This window comes from Sebastes fasciatus, chromosome 14 (assembly GCF_043250625.1).
Source record: "Sebastes fasciatus isolate fSebFas1 chromosome 14, fSebFas1.pri, whole genome shotgun sequence".
Classification (NCBI taxonomy): domain Eukaryota; kingdom Metazoa; phylum Chordata; class Actinopteri; order Perciformes; family Sebastidae; genus Sebastes; species Sebastes fasciatus.
This window is the reverse complement of record NC_133808.1, coordinates 2,765,975-2,777,568: the sequence shown is the minus strand read 5'-3', so window position 1 is coordinate 2,777,568 and position 11,594 is coordinate 2,765,975.

The window sequence follows — 11,594 nt, the reverse complement described above, 5'->3', positions numbered from 1 at the left end:
AAGTTTAGCTCACTGGAATGGAGACAAAAGAGAAACCTAAATACTGTGACAAACCTGAACGCTGTCGTTGGCAGAGACCCTGCAGCTATGCTGTATAATTTGACATTTTGTTTTAATTCAGCAAAGGCGATGTCAACATAAATCTAAATGAGTCACAGTCTTCACAAGGGCACTTTTTCGCTGTCATTTGCAATACTTCCAATGTAAAAATTTTGTGTGTCAGATGTCTGAGAAATCGTGATGAACTCTGGAGCAGGAAGGATTCGCTCCAAGTTGTCAGTCACCTGTCAGTGGATGGATGGTTTATAGTCTCTGAAAATAGTGTGAGATTGGTTAAATTAAAGCTACAGTGTGTAGAATTGAGTAATCTGGAAAAAAACATCATGTCCCTCTGTGTCCTCCGGTGCTCATAATGACATCTGCAAGATTTCACAGACCAGAGGAAAACAACCAATCAGAGCCGACCTGGAGCCTTGCCGTTTCTGAGCAGCTGTCAATCATTCGCGAACTCCGATCAAACGGTCAAACTAGGCAGAGCTGATGAAATATTAATCATTATTCTGTTGCTGTGATGCCTATTTCTCACATAAAATGTTTTCAGAAACATCTTCTAGTTTACTGTTTAGCTGTAAACGTTCTCATTTTACAGCTAAACAGTACACTACAAGATGTTTCTGAGAACATTTCAGAAATAGGCATCACAGCAACAGAATATTGATTCATATTTGATCAGCGCTGCCTAGTTTGACCGTTTGATCGGAGTTTGCGAGTGATTGACAGCTGCCTTCGTTGACTGAACAGCCAATAAGAACGCTCTTTCTCTGAAATGACCTGTGATTGGTCAAAGTCTCCCGTCACAACCTAGATTTTTTAAAGCCTGAAAACAGAGCCATGAGGAGGTGCAGAAGTCTAGTTTTCTCTCAGAACACTTGAATTACAATATGCTGAAAGGTTATTATGGAATTATTGCCCAATGATGCCAAAAATATTCTGCCTACTGCAGGTTTAAGATGGCGTTGGGGATTAACAGTGAGGTCAGTGAGGACTTTACAAACAACATCTAGAATGCACGTCTGATCACGACAACATGACCCGAACTCACGACAAATGACAGAAGTCACAGACAAAGCCTTCCTTACTGAATGTACCCATCACTGTATACTGTGAAATATAAAGATAAATTAGTCCCAACAAAGTGTCATATGACTGTTTTTTTGAGGGTCTGAGGAAGCACAATTTAACATAAGCTAATATAACATAAGCTTGCATTGTCACAGTTTTGAACCACATACACTGTCAGTGTTTCTGCTGTACTCTACCTGTGGAGTTACACAAGGGATCCTAAACACGTCTAAGGGTATAACCATACTCTTCTCAATGAGAAGCACACAATAGAAACTGCAATACACACAGAGGTTGATCTTAAATCTTTGGTCGACATACCCGAATATCATAACAAAAAAAGAACTGCAATAAAAGCCAATGGGTTTATTCTAGTTCAGTCAGTAAAACAATATGCATTTGTCTTCATTGCACCAATAATAATAAGCCACAACTAATTCCTCTCTACTAACAGAAGCAGCTTGTACACCCAAACGCTGTCAACAACCTCCCAGAAATGCCAATACGGGCCTTTTAAAACACCTGCTTCATCAAATCTAGCTGCTTTTCTTCCAAACACGACTGGTAATTCTATTTGAGCTCCCGAGTCGTCCAAAATCTGCAGGAAATACACACCGTATGCGCCTTTATTGTAATATTGCTTTGACAGCAGTGGATGGATTTCCTGCACGTTATGACGGGAAGATCAATTCTTCCGAACCCACGATAGCTGAGCGTTCTCCAGAGAGCACAGCATTATGTTTTAGGAGATAAGCTAACGTTGGCACATTCGCACGCTGCAGGTTAATGCAATTCAAAGTGGGATGAAGGAACGGAGGGTGGATGCCCGGGCATGCAAATGTTAAATGATAAACAGGGGGAAGTTGCGGGTTACTGTGATAAACTGCTGTGAGGGAACAGAGTTTCTCTTGTGACCCTTTTGGAATAATCTAATAATGTTCCTCTTTTCCATTATCTTATTTAATTTCAAGATTTCAGCCACCCACAGAAGAAGGGAAAAGGCTAACAGGGCGTGTGTTTGTGTATCCAGCTAACTTAATTAAGACCCATGGGTTTTAGTCCTTTTTGTCGTGAATGCTCAGCTCATTGATTTGGCCCAATGGTCTAGCACAAAGACAACTTTCTTTCACACAAGAGGGATTTTTTTTTTTATCTAAGACGGTGAAAAGCAAGATTGGAGATGGAGGCCACGGTATGCCAGATCTGCATGAATGCATGCTGATTTCTGTAGGTCAATTGATACTGTGGGAATGGGAAACAGACCTGCAGGCTGTCATTTGCTCTTCTGTCATTTCAGACATAAGATCAAAACATGGTGAGCATATTAAAGAAGACAAAAGACACTCGCTTGTATTTCCATATTGTGACATAAGCAACCCAGTCGCCAGGAAAAATTTTTGCCATTGCATGTTTCTGCAAACCACAGATACGTTGTATGTCGACGTATATGCATCTGGTCAGAGCGAGTGACGTAGTACAGCGAGCGACCAATATTCAAAGTTACATGGTAGAATAACAGCCCGTTCTCATTCCCAGGGCGTCAAATACAGACGCTTTGTCATGGCCGTTGGCGTTTGATACCGTCGCACAAGGCACCCTTTCGCAGCGATAGGAGATGAACCGGGCTTTCCATCAACTACAATGTAAAACCATTCACGACAACAGTAAACGCTCAGGGATGTGCGCCGGGAGTGTCGTGACGTAGTTTAAAGAGCAAAAGAGGTGGGCGGGAGGGGTGGTGGATGGGTGATGGCTCCAACAAACACAAGGCTTTCATCCGGGAGACTACTGTTCGTGTCCCGTGCGTCATGTTACAATCAGCTGTTTGTTTAGGTCTCGTGTTCACAACGTCAAGTCACATTTTCACTTTAAAAACGTAGTAATTTTAAGCCCAACCATGTTATTTTTCCCTAAACCTAACTAAGTGGTTTTGTAGCCTAATCCTAAGCAAGTGTTTTTGTTTAATTCACAACATTAAGCATGTGTTTAGCGCGACGGAAAAAGTGACGCGGAGGGGTCTGACATAGTGTCAGTATATGACGAGTTGGGACGAGAACGTGTTGAAAATAATGAGTATAACAGTGAGAAAGTCCACTAAGGGTGGGTAGGAGGGTCAAACAAACACTGGACTTTCACCTAGGAGACCGCTGTTAGTGTCCCGTGTGAAACCATAGGGCAACGTTGACTTTTGCGTTGCGCTGCGTTGCATTGCGCTGCGTTGCATTGCGCTGCGTTGCATTGCGCTGCGTTGCATTGCGCTGCGTTGCGCTGTGCTGCGCTACGTTACGTAACTTAACATTATGTAAGAAACGTTACGTTACGTTACGTTACGTTGCTTTGCGTTACGTTACGTTACGTTACGTTACGTTACGTTACGTTACGTTACGTTACGTTACGTTACGTTACGTTACGTTACGTTACGTTAGAAAGTAGAAAGAAAGTCCGCTAATAGTTATTTATTACGCTAGTTATGTTGTTATGGTTGTTACGTTGATAGGAGGCTGATATGAAACATATTTCATCAATTCATTAGTCTATCCTGTTGCTAAACCAAAACCAGTGTGCTGCTAAATAAGACCTGAATCTAGAGGATATAATGTGATCTGTCTAATAACTGGCGACTGGGTTGGACATATGATATTGTTACAATGCAGGATTAAACTAGAATAGAATGCAATGCAAACAAATGACTGGAGCAATGGAATGTTCAAAACTCTATAAGACCACACATAAGTGGTTTTGGACGTAACATGAAGGCTTTCCTGTGCTGCAGGTTTAAAGAAGGGATAACCAACAGGAGATAGCAACAGCTCGCTATATATCCTTCCTCCACAGTTTAAGGTGCAGTAAGTGGATAAGAGGGATTAATGGTATCCAAGCCGCAACACAGCAGCCAATCCTGTTAAGCCAAGCCAGGCACGGTGGCAGTAGTTCAGATGTGTACGGCTTCAGTGATCCCCCCGTGGGTCTCCTGACACTGAGGATCCCTCAGATGACTGTTATCGCCCCTGCCTGCGTATGTTCCGTCTCTCCATTTTATGTTCCCCGTGTGTTTCTCCCTCAGTCTTCTATTCTTCGTCTTTCTCTTCCTCCCCGTCTCAATTTTTTAGTGCAGTTAACGAGACTATATTGGCCGTGGACACACATTTTCTGTCTTTCTTTTTCTCCTTACTCTGTTTCTACACTAACAGTCTTGCTGTAGTTCATGACATGACTTAATATTCATGTTCTTCTTTTGACATGACATTTTATCCATGTCATGAAGCATTTGGTAAAAAAGTGAGATAGACTTGCTGCATTTGAGCCAGATAGTCTTATAGTAGTCTTTAGTCATGTGTTGGCAAACTAGTCCATCCTACAATCCCAAGTCATATCCTGTCCCTCTCCCAGACCACTAATGCTGACCCCCCCCCCCTCATGATAATGATACATCACTCACTGGACTATTACATCCGTCCTGCTTTGCCGGCCGGTGGCCGCACAGATGCTCAATTCATAGCACATCCATATAGCAAAATAATCCTTCCTAGATTTACAGCAAAAGCCGGAACAGGTTGCTTCTCACTTTTCACTCAGTTCTTTAGCTTGTGTTTTTCATTAGATTTGGCTTAAGAGTTCAACACAAGAAGATGAAATGTGCTATTTCAGTGGATTAGGTGTATACTTGTTTCTGGAGTCAAACAATCCCTTGTTTTGTTACAGCAGGTTCTGAAAACCTACGCAGAACCTGAAACAAGTGACGCGGTACATTTTGTATGTCTATAGGCTTCATAGAATATGATCCATGCTTGTTCACAAACCCGCACAACAATGGTGCTCAGAAACAGAGGTGAGGAGAACACTTCCAGCAGAGTCAAAGTCCTGTTACAGTGTGATAAACATGCAGCTCTGTAATCCACCAACACATTTAGTGCACAGACAGAGAGCTTGAGGAATGACAGCGAGGTGGGAGAGCAGCTTCGACTCTTACTTTCACCACAGTGCAATCGCCACGCCAGTTGTGAGCGGCATTACTTCGGTAACAGCGGATTATCATCTATTACATAACTGGGGCTGTGCACATAAAACCGCTGGATAAAGATTCACAATGTGCTGGTTTTTGTTCCCGGCTCATACAGTATAGCAAGTACAGATTGCGCTACATTAGATCACTGAGAGATCATTTAAATTAGAAAGACATATGTGAATATTTGTGCCTAATACGCACAGCTTCAACGAGTTTCTCGATTGCAATGTTCTGTTATAAATATGACAGATCCTTCAAGCAATAACCCTGCAGTTCTGATTGCACCATCATTAATCATGCAGCCCTAAACCCTGTGAGATAAGAATGATAGAGAAAAGGAAAACTTTTGCATTAAAGGTTCTCTATATGATAGCCAGAGCGTTAATGTAGCACCAGCCGCGCGCATGCTTTTAGTGCATGAGCGTGCCCCACTGGCTAGCTAATGGCCGCCGTTCTGCACTGCGCTCATACAGTGTTTACAGCTGATAATCGTCGCGGAAACGTAGCACCCAATCTCCGGTTCTCCCTCCCCCCAGGTTAACACTGTCTCTCTGTCAGCACTGTTGCTGTTGTTTCAACTGTTAGCGCTGTTAGCACCGTTAGCTAGAGTATAGAAGCAAAGATGTGAAACTCTGGTGCTTTTTTGACAATAGCTGCAGTAGTGCCGCCGCCATTTTGGACTGAAAACACCAACAAATGTATACAGAGACTTTTTTTTTCAAGGTAAATCAACTTCCCAGTAAATCATTATGTCCTAAAAGTTGTCAAATCCAGCCAAATATAGTTATTTTCCTCGGCATAATGAACGTGCATCAGACCCATGGGACTGCACCGCCCTGCACGTTCATATATCCGGTTCTGCCAGCTTCCTGCTAGCTGTATGCGGATGTAATAATGGATATATTGGGCGTAATTCATCACTTTTATTATCTTCTAATACACCCACGGGCTGTATGCTGTAAGCGTGTACCGTGGTGGATGTGTTAACGTCTCTGTTTCCAAACAACCGGCTATCGGCCAGTAGCTAGTAGTGCTAGTAGCATGACATAAACAGAATTTAATGGAGTTGTAGGCTATTTAATAACACGCAGGATCAAAAGCACAGGACACAACCTCTTCTACATCCATGGTCTGTGGTCTGTTGGACATCGATTTTGGATCCTTGACATAAAAACATTTGAGATTGCTCTCAACATGGATTTTTCTACCTTCCATTTATTTATGTCCATCGCTCACTTTATGCTCCTCTGGCGGCCGAGCAAAATAGTTTAATAAATAAATAAGTAAGAAAGTAAGTAGTCATAATAGTATGAATATTTATAATATTTTTATTGTTCAATACAGGCCTTTTCGGTAGAGACATTAAAATTACGATAATAGAATATTAAAAATGTTGTTTTGTATTTGTAGGCGGACGTTTTACCGGCATGCGGTAGTCGCTTTCAGTCCAAAATGGCGGAGGTGTAGCTCTGCTGCTGGGCGCTAGCGTAACAATGAAACGTATGATTGACTTTCGCTTCTTACCAATATACGTTCTTTGCCACCGGTTCAGCCGGCCCCATGTTGAGAGCCGTACGGAGGCAATAGGAATGTTTAGGGGAGACACCACAGGTGAATAGGGTCCAATTTGAACAGATATCACCATGAAACATCCCCAGCTGATTACTTACATCAAAGCAATTACATTTTGTATTACAAGTTTTCTGAAATGTTATGTTTAAATATGCAAATGAGACATTGAGAAACCTACAGAGGCAAATAGACAAAGTAGTAAGATAAACACCTAAAGACGTATTTGGGATTTATTTTCTTTCCACTATTCTGAAAGAAGACATGTTATGGAAGCGAAATAGCCCAAAATCTCAAAATTGACCAGTGCATAAAAAAACAATGTTTCTGCCTGTAGTGTCTGGCCTTACATGGATCCCTAAATATTCCATTTAGAGTCTTCACTCATTCCTCACTATTTATAATGTGTTTGTAAAGTTGCCCCACGTCTGTCAAAGGTATGCTGGGTTTAAAACACTCGACTGCTCAAGCCAATTAAGAATGCATCTCTTTCTTCTTACTGCACTGGAAAGTATACAGAACTAAAGCTGACTTTTTGTACGCTGTCTTACTGTAGATGTAGTCATATTATAACAAACACGCATTGGTCAGCTCATTATAAAGCTAAAACTGTTCCGGTTAAAACCTATGGCCTGCATGATTCATCTCCATAGCAAATCACATAAGAGGTTCACTAATAAACATGGGCACATACATATACACATTTTTGCACCGTATTACGTTATTATGAAACTACAGGCATCTTATTCTCTCCTACACACATACAGGAGAAACAACATGACAGTTACGCCAGCTCAGTACAAGTGCCACTAGTCAGAGCATGTGGTATAAAGGAACGTTAAATTAAAGGTGTTAAATAAATACACATGGGTGATTTTTACTGATAAATCCATTTCTGCATAAACCATGTTGTGCTCACCTCAGTAGACAGAAGGAGCCAAGCAGTTAACACCTACGGGGAATTTTACCGAGCACTCCAGTCAACAGTGAAATCCACCAGGCGAAGTGTACCCCTCACTCCTAATTACCAGGTTCCCCGGTGAAATGGAAACTCATTTATTCCTTTTGTTCCCTGAAAGCACTTTTAATGTGGAGCCCCTTGAAACATTTTGATTGTGTTTTCAAATCAAGAATAGCAATGTAGTGGAGAGCTGGTATTGGCAGCGTGGTTGAACCCCTGCTACGACAGGAAGTTTCATATCTGTTCGTCAGACACGTGCCGCTGATCTAGTTAGCTGTGTGTGATTGTTGCCATAACTAAGGAGTTAGTTCACTGTCATTCCTGCTGCTCACGGTACTAAAGAGCATCACAATGTTTCCTGTTACTCGCCGTAAAAACAAGGCTACGAGTTAACAGCTATGATAGCAGCTCTGTGAGGCTGTACTCAGGCACAGCGATGCACAGCGTAATACTAATATCCCCATGCTAACATGCTCACAGTGCAAAAGCTAACATGCTAGCCTTTACCATGATCATCAACTCTGTTCAGTGTGTTAGCATGCTAACATTTGCTAATTAGCAGTTTTAGCACAAAGCATAAAATACAGCTGGGGCTGCTGGGAATTTCTTTATTTGGGCTAATTTGGTCAAAAACATAGACTGTGTATAAGAAGTGGACTTAGTCACCGTGACGTCACCCATTGGTTTGTGGACTGCTGTTTTGAAGCCTCGGGTTCGGCATTTTTGCCGTACTATTGTTGGTTTTTGGCCGTCGCCATTTTGTTTTTTTGCAACCGAAACCACACTGTGAAAGGTTTAAATGTCTAAGAGGAAAACACGGACAACTCCTAGACCGTGGTGTTTACTGAGGTAATAAATCAAGTGAGAAGTAGACTCATTTTCTCATAGACTTCTATACAATCAGACTTCTTTTAGCAACCAGAGGAGTCGCCCCCTGCTGGCTGTTAGAAAGAATGCAAATTTAAGGCTCTTCAACATTGGCTTCACTTTTCAGACCCGAATGTAGCCCACTGGGCAAAGTATTAGACAAATGGATATGTTGACCAGATGGTGGAGCTAGATGACACAGTTAAGGGATCACCAAAGTTATTACAATTCATGCTGAGGGAAGCATGTCTGTACAAACGTGTATGGCAATCCATCTTACAGTTGTTAAGATATTCTACCAAAAGCCACAAACACTTCAACCTCACAAGGAAAGGCAGGGGATCACCAAAGACTGATCCTCTGGTAGGAGCATGAATATCTTCACAAAATGTCATGGTAATCCATCAAATTGTTCTTGAGGTATTTCAGTTTGGCAGGCAGGCATTAGTATCCCATAGAGCCATGATGCTAGCTGCGCGGCTAGAGAAAACTCTCTCGGGTATTACTGCTGCATTATAGGTGTGCTGTTTTTTTGTAAAATGTAATTTAAACACAGTTTGACTGTCAGATCAGATTCAGCCAGTAATCCTTGACAAAGCATTGAATTATCTCAGACATTCCTCCTTAGAAGGCAGTTTGTGGCCTGGTCATCATAGTAGTCCCACTCTGGGACCACCACTGCAGCTGATACCACAGCTTTATCTCACACTGAATATGTGCCATTCATTTGTGTTGTGAAATACAATGGCGAACTGTTGTGACGAACCAGAGTGGCATCCACGTTATACCGCAGGAAGCACAGAGAACACGTCTTTGACGCCGGAGATCAGTGTCCCATGTGTGATTAGTTTGGGCTACTAAAACACCTTTGGTTAAGTTTATGGAAACATCCTGGTTTTGGTTAAATATTGAAAATGTAAACACTTCCTGTCTCATGTTTGAATCCAGCATTAAATAAGTTTAACAACATTTGACTCTGTCTCACTCAGGTGCAGCAGTGGAGGCAGTGGATGGCATATGAGTCAGGCTGTGACTCATTTGGATTCAACTGGCTGCCCTAAAATAAAAACTCTTTTCATTTGTAGTGAAAGAGAAAAAGAAAAATACAGAGAGAGAGAGAGAGAGAGAGAGAGAGAGAGAGAGAGAGAGAAGGCATGTGACAAAAGGTCACCAGCTTGGATGTTGTGGTTTAATGGTATGTGACAGTGGCCAATGCAGAAGAACCAGAAATAAGTGCTGATGAGACAATGTTGATATTTTCATTTGGCACTTTACAATCACATCCATACAGAAGGTTTTACATAATTATTAGGTATTATTCATAAGCTGTTTGGCTACCAGCAGACTAGAAACACCCAATTATATTTACAGTAGAGGTGTACTCCACCATCCCAACCTCCTCTCTATGTTAAAGCTGCAGTTGGTAACTTTGAGCAACTATGCTGAAAAGTTATTTTGATCAAATGGTCACTATATCCTGACAGTAATGATGATAGTAAAAATAATCAATCATGTTCCTCTGTGTCCTCTAGTGCTCCTAATGGCATTTGCAAGATTTCAACATGCTCGAAGGAAAACAACCAATCAGAGCATGTTTGCTCCGGCCTGTGGGCGGTGCTTGGTTTTGGCTTGACTGTTTTTAACATGGCCGCCGAGTCACAACCTTTCTCATTTTACAGCTAAACAGTACACTACAAGATATTTCTAAAAACATTGAGGAGAGAAATAGGCATTACAGTTACATAATATTGATTCATATTTGATGAGCGCTGCCTAGTTTGACGGTTTGATCGGAAGTCAGGACTTTCGCGAGCAGTGATTGACAGCTTCCCAGGCACTCCTCGGCTCTCACTGATTGTTTTCCTTGGAGTGTGGTGAAATCTTACGAATGCCATTAGAAGCAAATATGTTTTTGAATGAATAAATAATTTGTATAATATAGGAGGACATAGAGAACCCTGACTTTTTACACTGATTATCTGTCTCATGTACTACTGTCAGGATATAGTGACCATTTTATAAAAATAACTTTTTATCATATTTGCTCAAAGTTACTGAGTGCAGCTTCAAAGGACCAGTATGTAATAATTTGTGGGAATCTATTGGCAGAAATGGAATAAACATTAATATGTATGTATTCTTTAGTGTATAATCACCTGATAATAAGAATCGTTGTGTTTTCGTTACCTTAGAATGAGCCGTTTATATCTACATCGGTAGCAGTATCCCTCTTTACAGAGTTCGCCATGTTGCACCGTCATGTTTCAACAGTAACCCAAAACGGACAAAGAACACTAAATACACTAAAGAAAACATCATTATTGATATTATTACCATTTCTGCCAATAGATCCCCCTAATTGTTATACACTGGTCCTTTAAGGAGGATTATTTTTCCTAGCAGAATCTTTTGTGCCAAATATCACTGTATGACCATTTTCTATAAATGAAGATTGTCTCTGATTAAAAAACAATCAAATTAAACTTTTACAAATTGTTGTTCATATATTTCATATTGACTGTATATCCACACAGTTGTTTGACCAAACCAGTATTAGGAAAATTCCAAGATTCATCTTTAGTTTAGATATATAAATAGACACACATGCTACAGTGTATGTCTTTATAGCACCGCTCTCATAGAACTAATTAAATCACTCTTCTAGCTGATGATCCTGAAACTGTTTGTTTGTTTGTTTGTTTGTCTTTCAGAGCGAGGAGCCAGTAGCACAGGTTCGTTCTACTCAGCAGGGTGGGTGAGCTCAGCAGAAGAACGGCGGACTACATCCTGTCATGGTGGGGCTGTTGCTAATTGTTTCCCGGAGACCGGTGGCACACCAGACAGCCAGACCTAATTAGGGTTCTCAAACAATCCAACCTGCCAGACGAGGTTGTTCGAACCCATTCTGTGAGCGGATGCACACAGTGACTTTGCAGTGATCTTGTCAGAACTGTACAGTCATACACTTGTATGAATGTCACATACTGTTACATAACGGCCTGACGGTGAAGGTTGTCTTGTATTTCAATGTGCTGTTGAAACAGAATATGTTATGTTATGATTTTTATT